Genomic DNA, 12,435 nt, shown 5'->3' with positions numbered 1-12,435 from the left:
TAGCCTCTAAACGCCAGTAAAAACGGGTGAAGCTCAAGTCTGCGCTGGTTCTGAAACCCAGACATGGGAGGTGAAGCCATAGGGAGGTGAGGTGAGACCTCCCTAAAATCATAACTGTCACTACGTAACGCTAAAAGATGTTACCAAGAAGCTGGAAATAAATTTTCTCCTCAAAAAGAGATGCAAAGTCATCTGAAATAGATGGAGTAGCACATAAAAGAGTAGGGCTCTCTTATATTTCAGTAGATATTCCTTTAGGAAATGGACTTAGAAATGTTAAAGCAATATCAAGATAAAGAATCCCAGAAGCAGATGTGGACAGTCCTATTGGAAAGTCCTTACCTATGGTGTAGGTTGACGAATGAAAAGTTGTTCATTCTGTTACAGTGGTGGCCCTCAGTGAGCACACACTGTTCAGTCCCTCCCCTAGAATCTGGGCTGGTCCTGTGACATACACAACCAACAGACTGCAGAGGAAGTGACGTTGTGCCAGTTTGGGGCATAAGGCTTGAGAAGACCTATCAGCTTCCACCTTTGTGCTCTTAGGAGCTCTGACTCCCCGTGTTAGAAGGCTGCCAACACTGCTGGAGAGAACGTATGGAAAAGCCACATGGAGAGAGAGGTCCTGACATTATATGGAAAGGGAGGAGGCCCAGTCATCCCAGCATCCCAGCTGAGCTCCCCCCGCCGCACTGCCCTGCCAACTAAAAAGTGCCACATGAATGACCTCCAGTCAGACCTGTAGAAGAACTGTCCAGCTGAGCCCAGCCCATTTTGAAGACGTATGAGAAACAATATAACACTTTCTGTTTTAAGCCGCTAAGTTCTGTGGTGGTTATCAAATATTCAATTCACCCTGCTCTGTGCTAATTCCTGGATCACCCAACAACTTTCCAACCCATCCCTGACCCTGAGCTCCTACCCTGCCATGCAGTTCTGACTTAAGGGAAAGAAGGCACTAGTAAAAGGCTGGTGAGAGCTTTCTTCCTGGCTTGCAGACAGTTGACTTCTCACTGTGTCCTCACATGGCCTTTCCTGAATGTGTGCGTGCAGAGAGAGAACAAGTTCTCTAATGTCGCTTCTTATAAGGACACTAATCCTATCGGAGCAGAGTCCTGCCCTTATGATTTCATTTAACCTTAATCAACTCCTTATAGGCCGTATCTCCAAATACAGTCACACTGTGGATTAGGGTTTCAACATATGACTTTTGGGGAGACACACATGCAGTCCATAACAATGAGTAAAGATACAGATCCGTTAGGAAGCAGAGGGGAAGAGAGTGGAAGAAGTTCCTGCTTAGTGGCTGTTTATTTTCTGTGACCTAGGATACAAGATTGTCTGTTGATGATGAGTGGGATCTGGAGAGCGTGGAGGCCAGAGGAAAGGCACAAAGCTTTAGAACAGAGCAAGGAAGGAGGAGGAAGGACAGTGGAAGCCTTGGCAGGGAGGAGTGTGAGTTCTGCTGCAGGTGACGGCATAGATGTGAAATGAAGCTAACCCAGAGCGTGGCAAAGCACTTTCATCTGGGAGTCATCAATAGTTCAGGAGCAATCAGTGGTTCTGGAGCAGGAACACAGGGAAAAGAACAGTGAATTTATCCCAGGTAGGAGAGGAGTGTGTATGTCCGGGGTTGGAGATGGAAATGAGGGGGTTGAATTCCCGTGGGATGCAGGCTAGGTTAGGAAAGGAGCAAAAATGAGATGGGATCAGAAACTTTGGGATAAAAGTAAAGAGAAGGCTTAGGAGTATCTGCAAAATAGCCTCTCGTTTCACAAGAACACATGAAGGTTAATGGTTCTATTTGCATCTAAACCTGACAAAGCTGGGTTTGGTAGCCGCTTGATCCCCTTTCATACTTTGTGCCTCTCTCTCCTAGGATGGACTGCCTAGCTTGCACGCTCATCTGTTGGATCATTTTTGTTACAAAGCCACAGAGATAATGGGAGATTTGTATGAAACTGTATTTATAAAGATAAGCTCAAGAAAGAACGATTCTTGAGCATTTCACCAAATCAAAGAGACACATTTCCTTAGCAGAGGGAGATGATTAGTTGAGGTATTTGTGATATAACCATTACACACTGGTGGTGGGAGAATTCTCCCGGACTGTCCCCAGTCACTCCCATAGCCCTGGCATAGTTTAGAGGCCGCCAGCTCAGCCCCCCTAGATATGTGATCTTGGGCAATTAAACCAACGTTCCTGAGCCTATTTCCTCACCTTGAAAATAACTTCCCTTCCAGGGCTGTCATGTGGCAGAATGAGACAATGGATATGAAATCGTGTGAGGTTTAGTCTTTAATTGCTTGGTTGAAGTAAGTGCCCAGCCGTCCCAGGTTTCTCTGAGGCTGATTTTTTTTAAGAGCAGACTTACCTGGAAGATGATCTGGGAGAGGCTTACTCACTGCTTTAAATGAAGCTCCTTCAGGTCCCATTCAGGTCCACTAAGGAAAAATGAAAGACGGTTGAGTCCATGAAGCTCGCCGCCCATGTCAGAAGCAGCTCCTAGATCTACGGCCATGGTTCTCAAGCCTTAGCATGCTTCACCATCACCTGGAAGGCTTGTTAAAATACAGATGGCCACACCCCCCTCCAGAATTTCTCCATCAGCAGTTCCAGGCTGGGGCCCAAGAATTTCCATATCTAACAAGTTTCCAGGTGTTGCTCCTTTGGCCCAGCAGCTCACACTTCGAGAATCATCACTGATCTAAAAGAGCTACAGCCCTGAGACCTGGCCCCTTTTCGCAGAGAAGCCAGCTCTGCTTCCTGTTAGCAGAGGAAGACATTCTGCATTTCACAGATTAGTAAGGACCTTTTCCCCTCTTTCCCAATCAGTGGTCAGAAGTGAAAGTCACTGGCTCTCGGTGATTAAACTTGAGAGCTGGCTTGGCCAGTGGTCCAGGGAAGAGCGTTTAACCACACACCTAAATGAATGGGTTTGATCAATAATTAAGTGAGCTGTTCCTGGCATGATTGTGATGGTGAGGCCGTGGTCAAGCCGCCCGGTGAAGGAGGTGATTAGGTGCGGTTTTGCTTGTTCATGCTGGGTTCAAAAGGGCTTCTGGGAGTTAGAAACTGAGTCAGACAGAATTTATTATTATTTTATAATTTTTAAAGAAGGAAACCAGCACTACTGAGAGGTACTGGTGAAGGGAATATAAAGTGTTGCTAAGTGTTGGCTTCTTAACCTCCTTCTCCTACTTGGGAATTGCCAGACTTGTAAAATTGAGTCCAACTCCCACAAAAGAGACGAAAAATGCCAGGCACTTGCCTCCCAGGCCCTCCTTGCGTTTAGAGGACCTGATGGAGACTCTGCCCTTTGGTGCACTAACTTCAGACTCCACCAGAAGTTAAGGACCCAAGAAGCAGGCATCATCAAGAACCCACCTGTCAACAGGCAGGACAACAACACTGAGTTTCTAGAAGCATCCGGAGCAGCAGTCCAAGAGACCTCACAGGCATGCAGGCGGTTTCAGGTTTGCGAGCTGTGGTATTTAATGCCCAAGGAAGGCTACACTGGTGCCTTCACCAGGCCAGTGCTGGGCCTAGTTGGGTAATGCTATTCCTGGCTTTTGGGTTTGGGGGGCTTTTTGTTTTGTTTTTGTTGTTTTCTAACTTTTGTTCACAGTTGAGAACCCTGTGCAACTCGGGATATGTTCCAAATAAACTCTTAAATCAAAAAACCTAGTTCTGAGTTCTGCTTTTTTGTTTTTTTGGTCATTTTGAACAAATCTTTTAGCCTCTCCAGGCCATAATTTCTTAAGCTGAAAACAGGGAAGACTAATTTCTACATAAAGGAAGAAGGGGAATCAAATGAAATAAATATGCGAAAATGCTCTGAAAACCACACTGTACTATAAAAATGTCAGTTACTACATGTATATAAATATGGACTAATACCCATGGCCTCTGTATAACAGAGGCTATAATTTGGCCCTTCCTCAAAATTAGTGAGCCTTTTCCTTCTCTATGCTCATCAGTATCTCAAAGCATATCTACTTAAAGTGTTTTCACAATGAATTTTAATTAGATTTACTAATCTATCCCATTGGAGTATGAGTTCCTCAAGGGTAGAGTCTAATTAGACCTTTTATTTTCCTCTCATGTCTACTGGTACATAGTAGGTTCATAGTAATTGTCAGTTGGATAAAAAGTAAAAGAATTTGCTGGGGCCTCCGTGAGTGTACCAGGAAGTTTCTAGCTCAGATGCAACTCTCACTTTCTTCCTTTGCAACACTTTTTGAATCTGTGGCAAAAGGCCCCGATGGACAAAGGGAGCGATCTGATGGAATATGCTCGTGGCGAAGCTCCTACAGGTGCAAGTGATGGACACGGTGGTGGAAATGCGTCTTAATTGGTAGCGTGAAAAACATTTCCCAGGTGCTAGATTGGGTTGTAAATGCCATCTGTCCTGCCACAGAGGATTAGAGGGAAGAATGCCTTTCTCTGGGTTCTGGGGATAGTGTAGGCATCAAGATGAGTGTTGATATTAACTTGTCTGTGCTCCGCCTGGATAATTGCAGGCAAGGGAAACTGTCTAGGGTTTCTATCTTGAAATCAAATGGATTGATGCGGTGGCAGGTCTCCTGTTCCCAGGTGTTTGGTTACATTTGTTAAAGGGAATTCTAGGAAGAATTAGAATTCAACAATTTTTGGCCTATCCTGGGAGGTTCTAGGTCAATACACTCCATACTATTTGATGTTTGATCCTCCAAAGGCAGAAGAAATGAAGCTTACTTCTTCACTCTGGCCCTGTCTTCTCTTAGACATCCTCTTTAATTCGGTTATTAACTCCATAATTACTGAGTTCCCATGAAGGGGCCAAGCCCTGGGTTGGGTCCTGGGGACACCAAGGAAGAGATGACATTTTTTTCTGAACTCAGGAAATTCACTGTCTTGGATAGGAGGTGGGGAGGGTGTCAGACACATAAACAACATAATGTAGTAGACGATATAATAGATATACAAAGAATTCTAGAAAGAGAGGGAGAGAGAGAGGGATATATACATACATTCATATATGATCCCTCATGGCACATTAGCTAAAAGATCCCTGGAACTTTCAGCTACTTTGGCCAATAAATCTTTTTGGCTAAGCTAGTTTGCTCTTGGTTTCAGGCATTTAAAATTCAATGAGTTCCAATAATACGGGAATCACAGAAGCCGTTGTGTTAAAGCCACATTTGAGCTGAAGTTTCTCACCTCAAGGAGGGCTGGGTGCGCTAGAGAGAATGTTACGTGCAACGCCATGAAAGAACAAGGCCTGTCTTGGGAATGTTGAGATATCTGATACAACTGCATTTTCATCACACCACCCAGATGATTCTACACATGCACGAGAACCCCCGCTTTAAGGAGTACCCAACCATTCGTATCTGAAGAATCCCAACTTTGATGCTTCATTAAAGCAGATTTCCCCAAAACTTCATACGCGTTACTCATCACACTCACCCTATGGAAATGTGCTTAAAAAAAGTTAACCCTATATCCTTGGCTTTTTTCTGGGGGAGGGGCAGCATTATATAATACATTCACGAACATTAAGATGCTAATGCCCCTTTGCCTCATTCATGTGTAAACCCCATGTCTTACACTGCATAAAGTAAAACTCAGTGAGGAACAGCGGCCCCATCTTCAGTAATAGTCATAAAGTAGTGACATCCACTTACTGTGTAACTTCTCTGTGTCCTGCTCTATGCTGAGCGCCCATATGCTTGACCCAATTCTGTTTTCAAAACAACCCTCTGATAGGCATGGTCATCCCCATTTTAGAGCTGAAGAAACTGAGGCCTCAGGTAGTTGAAATAATTTGCCTGCAGCTAATGGAAGTCAGGATAGGAATCCAGGTGTTTCCTTTCTGCCACACTTACCCCTCTGCCTCTCCAATTCCCTTATTCCCTAGCTCCAAAACCCACCCTCAGTGTTTCCTTCTTGGGGGAGTGAGTTTCTGGCCCTCTCAGCTTCTGCCGTGGGAGGTGAGCTTCTGGCAAGGAAGTCGGGGGAAGGGCGGGAATGGCTGTCAGGGAGGCGGACAGTAGTGGCCGCCCCTCCGAGCCACGTGGGACACGGCAGAAGATGCTGGAGGTGTTTACTCCTGAGGGGAGGAAGGGCATGACGACTCTCTCCAAACATCCTAAGTCACTCACTTGAGTGTTTTAAGAGGTAAACCTAGGACGGTGGCGGAGAGTTCAATAATAATCTTCTAACACCAGCGATCAAGAGGAGGGGCTGAACAGCGGGGAGGTGACCCAAGGTGTTCAGACGCAGACTGGAAGGTGGCAGTTCGTGGGGAAGAGGAAGCTCTCTGGTCTCAGACAGACCAGCTGGTTGATCCAGCTCTCCCACAGCTGAGCTCTGCAACCTAGGACAGATGATTGAAACTTCCTGTCTCCTTCCTCATTATAAATTAATATCTTAATAATATCTATTCTGCAGGCTTGTGAGAATTAGAGGTAATACATATTCAGAGCTGCCATAGAGCAATGGAAATAATAATACTACAATGGTTGCCAGAGATGGGACATCTCTCTTAGCACCACTGTTTTAGATTCAAGAATCCAACAGGAAGGGCAGAGCATTGAAATGTATTACCTGTAGAGATCCCACCAGGGTAAAGAGGTCTTTTTTAACCATAACTTCCCAAAATGTGGAGCTAGAACAGCACTGATTGGAGGGTGGGGGTAGTATTTTACAGGAACTTTTTTCTTTCAGCGTGTTGTGTTGTGGGAGGGGCCGGAGAGGTTCCCATATTATGTACATTTCATCTCCAACGAGAGATCAGGTTACTCTGACATAACCGCAGGGAGCCCGTTATTTACCCTCGATCCCTATAAACTTCTCACTACTGAGTTTACAGTTGGTGGATTGTTCATTCCACATACTATAATTGCTTCATTAGAGGCTTCAGATGGTTCACTGTGTTGGCAACTTCCTGCAAAACTGTCTGCACAATCAGGGCCAGGCACATGCCACTTGAGTCATCAGGAATTGAAGCATTTGCCTGTTTGTTTGTGTGTGTGTATTTGTTTTCAAAAGGCAGCATATTACATGGGATTTAATCCTGAGGCTAGGTGCGACCCCGCCCGCTGGGGGGCAGCACAGGGGCAAACAGATCTCTCAGCGATCTCAGCCACTACGGTGTGTAAGTTACCATCCATTTATTAATGACTCCCTGATTTCTAGCTCCAGCCCCCGTGTCTCTCAGGAACGTCAGAACCAGATAGACAAATACCTCAAGATAGCCCCCACCCTTACTTGGATTATCCCATAGGTATCTCCAACTCAACATCCTTGATACTGACTTTCTGATGACCACTGTATCCTCACCCCGAACTCTGTACCCTCTCCTGTTCCCCATCTCAGTAGATGACATCACCATCCATGCAGTAGCAACATCTCTGCTCATCATCCACGTGGCCTCCATTTCCCTCGTGCTTACACCCAGTCACCAAGCCCAATGAATTCTTCCTTCCGTTTGCTCTCATTGGGGCCACTCCCTCATTTCCATGGTCACTTCCACTGTTTGGCCTAAACTTCCACTATTTCTTCCGCAGATACAACAGCCTCTTCTATGTGAGCTCCCTCCAGGCCACAGGAGCGGAGTCATCTTTTAAAAACTCAAGTCTGATAACATCACCACCATGTTTAAAGCCCTTCAAAAACTTTCCAGTGTCCTTAGGGGAAAAATCTTAACTGACCATGTTACACCTGGTTATACCTTTTTCTTAGCACTTTGTATACTTTCCTCTTCTTTTAAAAAAAAAAATCCTTATTTCTCAGAACCCTCCTTACTCCCTGATGTCAGGAGCTGTCTTTCTTATTCACCACTGATTAACCCCAAGATTAGCAGACTGCCAGCCACAGAGAAGGAGCTGAGGAACTATCCATTGACCTGTGGCCATGAAAGAACAAGAAGGGATTCCTGTTAGCTGGCTTTTCACCCCTATTCCAAGATGACTTCAGGGGTGGAGAGAGGAATACTTCAAAAATCAAATGGGCAAAACCTAACAAATCTGCCACCCCAACGATGGGACATAAGGTCCCTTACACATGTGCTTCTCCAGCCTCAGCTCCCCCAGATCCTACCCTTTTCTCCAACCTCCATCACAGGTCTGTGCTCAGTGCCAGAAATTTTCTCTGTTCCCCAAACACCCTGCCTTGTTCATTACCATCAGTGCCTTTGCATATAAAGTTCCTCTGACAAGAAGGCCTTTTCCCACCTTCCTTTCCTGGGAAAATTGGATTCCCCCTTGAAAAGTGATTTCAATGACCACTTCTGTGGCTCCCCAGGTAAAGACGCTGCTCCTCCCTTGTCTTAGTCTGCTTAGGCTACCATAAAATAATGCAACAGACTGGGAGGCTTAAGCAGCAGATATTTAATCCTCACAGCTCTGGAGGCTGGGAAATCCAAGATCAAGGTGCCTGCATGGTCGGGCTCTGGTGAGAACCCTCTTCCTGGCTTGCCTTTTTGCTGTGTCCAAACATGGTGAGGAGAGATCAAGTTCTCTGGGATCTCTTCTTAGAAGGGCACTAATCCCACCATGAGGGCCCCATCCTCACCACCTCATTTAACCCTAATTACCTCCCAAAGGGCCCACCTATAAATACCATCACACTGGAGGGCTGTGGTGGCTAGGGCTTCAGCATATGAATTTGGGGGGACACAAACATTCAGTCTATAATATCCTTCTAGCCTACCTTCACATTTTACTATGTAATCATTATAAGGGCTATTAATATTCAAAACTTGCTGTAGACTTCATATTCTTTATTTCATTTAATTCTCACAACTATACCAAGAGGGTGGTAATTTTGTCCCCATTTTAGAAACGAAAAAATAGTTTCCAAGTGCCCAAAGTTACACAACAACCCAGTGGTGACCGCAAGCCTGGAATCAGGGGCTCCTGACACCACAGCCAGGGTTTAACCACTCTCCCGTACTGCCTAAACCAGAACTTGGTGAATGTCCAGGCAGACAATATTTTGGACTTGCTGGGCCATACACTCTTTGTCACAACTATTCAGCCCTGCCACTGTATGCAAAAGCAGCCACAGACAGTACATACGTGAATAGACATGGCTATGTTCCAATAAAACGTGATTTATGGACTCCAGAATTTGAATTTCATATGGTTTTCAATGTGTCACAAAATGTTCTTCTTTGGATTTTTTTCCCAACCACTTAAAAACATAAAAACCATTCCCAGCTCACAGGCTGTAAAAAACCACCTCGCCTGCTGATCCCTGGCCTAAACGACTACGACTTTAATAGTAAATATTTTTCTGAGAAGGGAGACGTTTCTCTTCTCCAGTACCTCCTGACCCGTCAGATTCCTTCCATGTCTCCAAAAGCCCTCTTAACATTTCCTACCGCAGGGTGTTTTAGCATCAGGGCTGCTCCCTCTCCTCCCTCAGGTGCCTGCCCACACACGGCTTTCTCAGCGAGGTCGTCTCTGGCTGCCCTGTCTAAAGCTGTCGCAGCCCCCTGTCCCTCCGTACCTCTTTTATCCCGCTTTATCTCTCTCCTTAGCACTTACCACCATCTACCCAAGCACACGCCCTGTTTATTGTCTTACCCCCATTAGAACGTGAGCTACGTGAAGGCGGGGCAGGCTGCTCTGTTCACAGCTGGAAACCCAGAACCTAGTAGGGGATGTAACCCATAGTAAAAGCTAAAGAAATATTTAATCAATCTATTCATGCAACTAAAGTCATTCACGAACATCCAGCACAGAACGGATTCTCAAAAATAAAAGCGTGGACGAACAGACAGAGGAGGTATGTACCCAGTTTCTCCTGGGATCTTCCATTTGGGGTTGGTGGGAAATCTTGTTTTCCATAGAGTTTGCACAGGGGGGAAAGCAGGCCCTTGCTTTTCCTCTGGCCTCGCTGTGAAGCACTGATCTGTGCTGAGATTTCTTGGAGGCGTGAACTCCTGACCCTGCTCCTTCTGGAATGCCAGGCTGGAGGCTCTCAGAGAGGAAGCAGGAGGTGACTGGGGCCTGGGCGTCAGCCCCAGACGGCAGCAGCAGATGGAGCCGGGGACAGCTGGAGAGGAAGGCCTGGGATCCCGGCGGAGGAGGGAAAAGGTGTGTGCCAGGGCTCCCGGGCCACTGGCAGAGGAGGACGGGCTTCTTGTTGGGTTAATTGAGGTAATTTTTGCTGCCACCTTTCGGATAGTGATAAAATTCTCCTACCAGCCACTGACGGTATCTCTGATGCCTGCCTTGTTCCACTGTACAGAGACAGCGCTCTAAATTTAGCCCCAGTTATTTAGCTATTCCTTAAAACTCTGTCACTTAAAAAATAATTATAGGATTTCTCTGAAAGACTGTAATACATGGAGTGCACAAATTCCAGGTATAACTTGGAGATCCAGCTGGGATCACCAAATAAAACTGAGAGCAGTGGCCTAATTCGAGCAGTCCATGTGGCAGCTAGAGAGACCTTGTTCCTTAGGCCCCTCTCCTTAATCTGTATTTTGAGCTAAAAGCTCAAAGGAACCAAAAGAAACTAAAAGAAGTGGTCTCAAGCCCGATGTACAGACCCTGGGGAAAGCCCGGTTTTCCTTCTGCTTTTGGCAGAGCCGGGAAGGCCGCCCGGGCCCCCAGAAGGTCAGACGTGCTCTCCCTGAGCGCAGAGGAAGTCAGGCTGAGCCCTGCTCTGTCTATCCACTCGGCCAAGAGCCTGACATAGTTGACCTCTAGGAGAGAAGGGGTTTGTTCTTCTCTTAAAAAAAAGGAAAAAAAAAATTCTTTTGGATTTTCTGTGATTGTAAACTGCAGAAACCAAAGTCAGTCTCTCAAAGGAAAAATGATGCCCAGGAGGAAAAGAACTGGTCCCTCTAGGAAGTGAAGACCCCACTCAGCAGAGCCCTGGTGGACATAAAAGCCACAGGGAGATGAAGAATTCTGCTTCCGATTCATTCCACAGATGGTACTGTGTTCCCACTTTGGTACAGTCCCTGGGGGACTCACAGCAAATCAAAGGAACAAGGGCGATCTATTCAGCCTAAAACCTTCAGTAGATGCTACAGAAGAAGGATCCAGGAGGGGCAGAGAGGGCCCAGGGAGTAATGCCTATAGGGAAGTAGCTGGGCCCAGAAGCAGGGAACTGGGGACGAGGATGGCGCTGCCCTGCTGGTGAGCACTGATGTCTGTGGATTTCCCACCTAAATCAGGCTTTTCAAGGATGGTTCATCATGGCTTTCCAGGAGGAGTAAAGGGCTCTCTGGCTACATATATTTCCCTAGGATGCTGGGTAGAGGCTAGGGTCCAGGGCTGTAACTAACCCTTCCAAGGTTAACCCCGGCACACTTGGTGGCTTGGAGCACATCCAGCACTAAGACAGCCAGTTGGTCCAGTTGGAAGGGATCATCTGGGCTTTTCACTCCAAGCTCTGTGTTTGTCAGAGTCGCTGACTCAAGCCCAGAGCAGATAAGTGACTTGTCTCAGGCCACAGAGCAAAGCTGCGGCCATGTCGTGAGAAGGAGCCAGCTCTCCGTGTCTCAGTCCAGGGCTACCATGTGTAAAGCAACTCCTGGGCTAGTGGAAAGCACTGGCTTTGAAGCCAGATGTTCTTAGACTAGAATCCAGACCCTGACACACAGGTGCAGATAGGTCTCTCAAAGCTGCTGTTTTCCTCTCTGTATAGTGGGGATGGCCATCCCTGCTGGGCTTCCTGCCCTGTGTGGCTCTCAGAATCGAATGATCCAACCTGAGGGAAAGTGCTCTGTAAACTGTAAAGAGCTGAGCAGATACTGCCCATTGTCACAGTTCCTCATCCGTGACTCAGATTCCAAAGGGGCCCATCCCGCCGACTTCAGCCCTAAACAGAACAGCGTGATATGGACAGGAATGGTGGCCAGGTGACTGTGTAGTCAGCGCAGCAGACAGCAGGCCCTGCATCATCCTGCTGTCCATCCCTCCCTCTGCCCGCTTCGTCTCCCCCAGATGGGCCTGGCTGGGGGGAGCTGCAAAGCTGTCCACCTTCCCCGTGGCTCTGAGGCCCCGGCTGGGCAAAAGCCAGGAGGCAGATCTTGGGCATCTGACCGATTCTTTCCTGCCAGTGTGAACATCTCAACTCTCAGCCTCTCCTCCTGACTTCCCGAGGGACATGCAGAGGACCCTGTCCCTGGATGATCTGTCTCTCATGAAACCAGAGGTTACCCTGTATTCTGAAAGCGGTACCAGCACCCCCAGTCCTTTGGAGGGCTAAGACTGGGATGGCTGCTAGTTGGTGACGGGCCCCCAGATCTCCCAGCGCTGACCACTGCTGCCACTGAGACCAGAACCACCGGTCCCACTTTGAGGCCGCTTGGGGAGGGGATGACTGCAGAAATCTCAGGACCCTCCATAATCACAAAACCCGTGAGTGCCTGAGGGAGCAGAGGGGAGACTTGTGCTGCCCCTGAAGACAGCCCTCCTAACCAGTGG

The 12,435-nt window shown here is 47.1% G+C and overlaps 1 long non-coding RNA gene across 1 annotated transcript in view; it reads right to left on the bottom strand.

Moving 5' to 3' along the window:
• LOC132427181 (uncharacterized) overlaps positions 1-12,435 on the bottom strand; it is a 230,204-nt gene that overhangs the window by 28,550 nt on the left and 189,219 nt on the right. Inside the window, exon 4 of the long non-coding RNA XR_009519816.1 lies at positions 2,376-2,445. This is a non-coding gene — a long non-coding RNA (uncharacterized lncRNA). The remainder of the gene's footprint in view (positions 1-2,375; positions 2,446-12,435) is intronic.

Source organism: Delphinus delphis, chromosome 6, assembly GCF_949987515.2.
Source record: "Delphinus delphis chromosome 6, mDelDel1.2, whole genome shotgun sequence".
Lineage (NCBI taxonomy): Eukaryota > Metazoa > Chordata > Mammalia > Artiodactyla > Delphinidae > Delphinus > Delphinus delphis.
The sequence above is the reverse complement of the archived record's forward strand: the minus strand, read 5'-3'. Positions and strand labels throughout refer to the sequence as shown.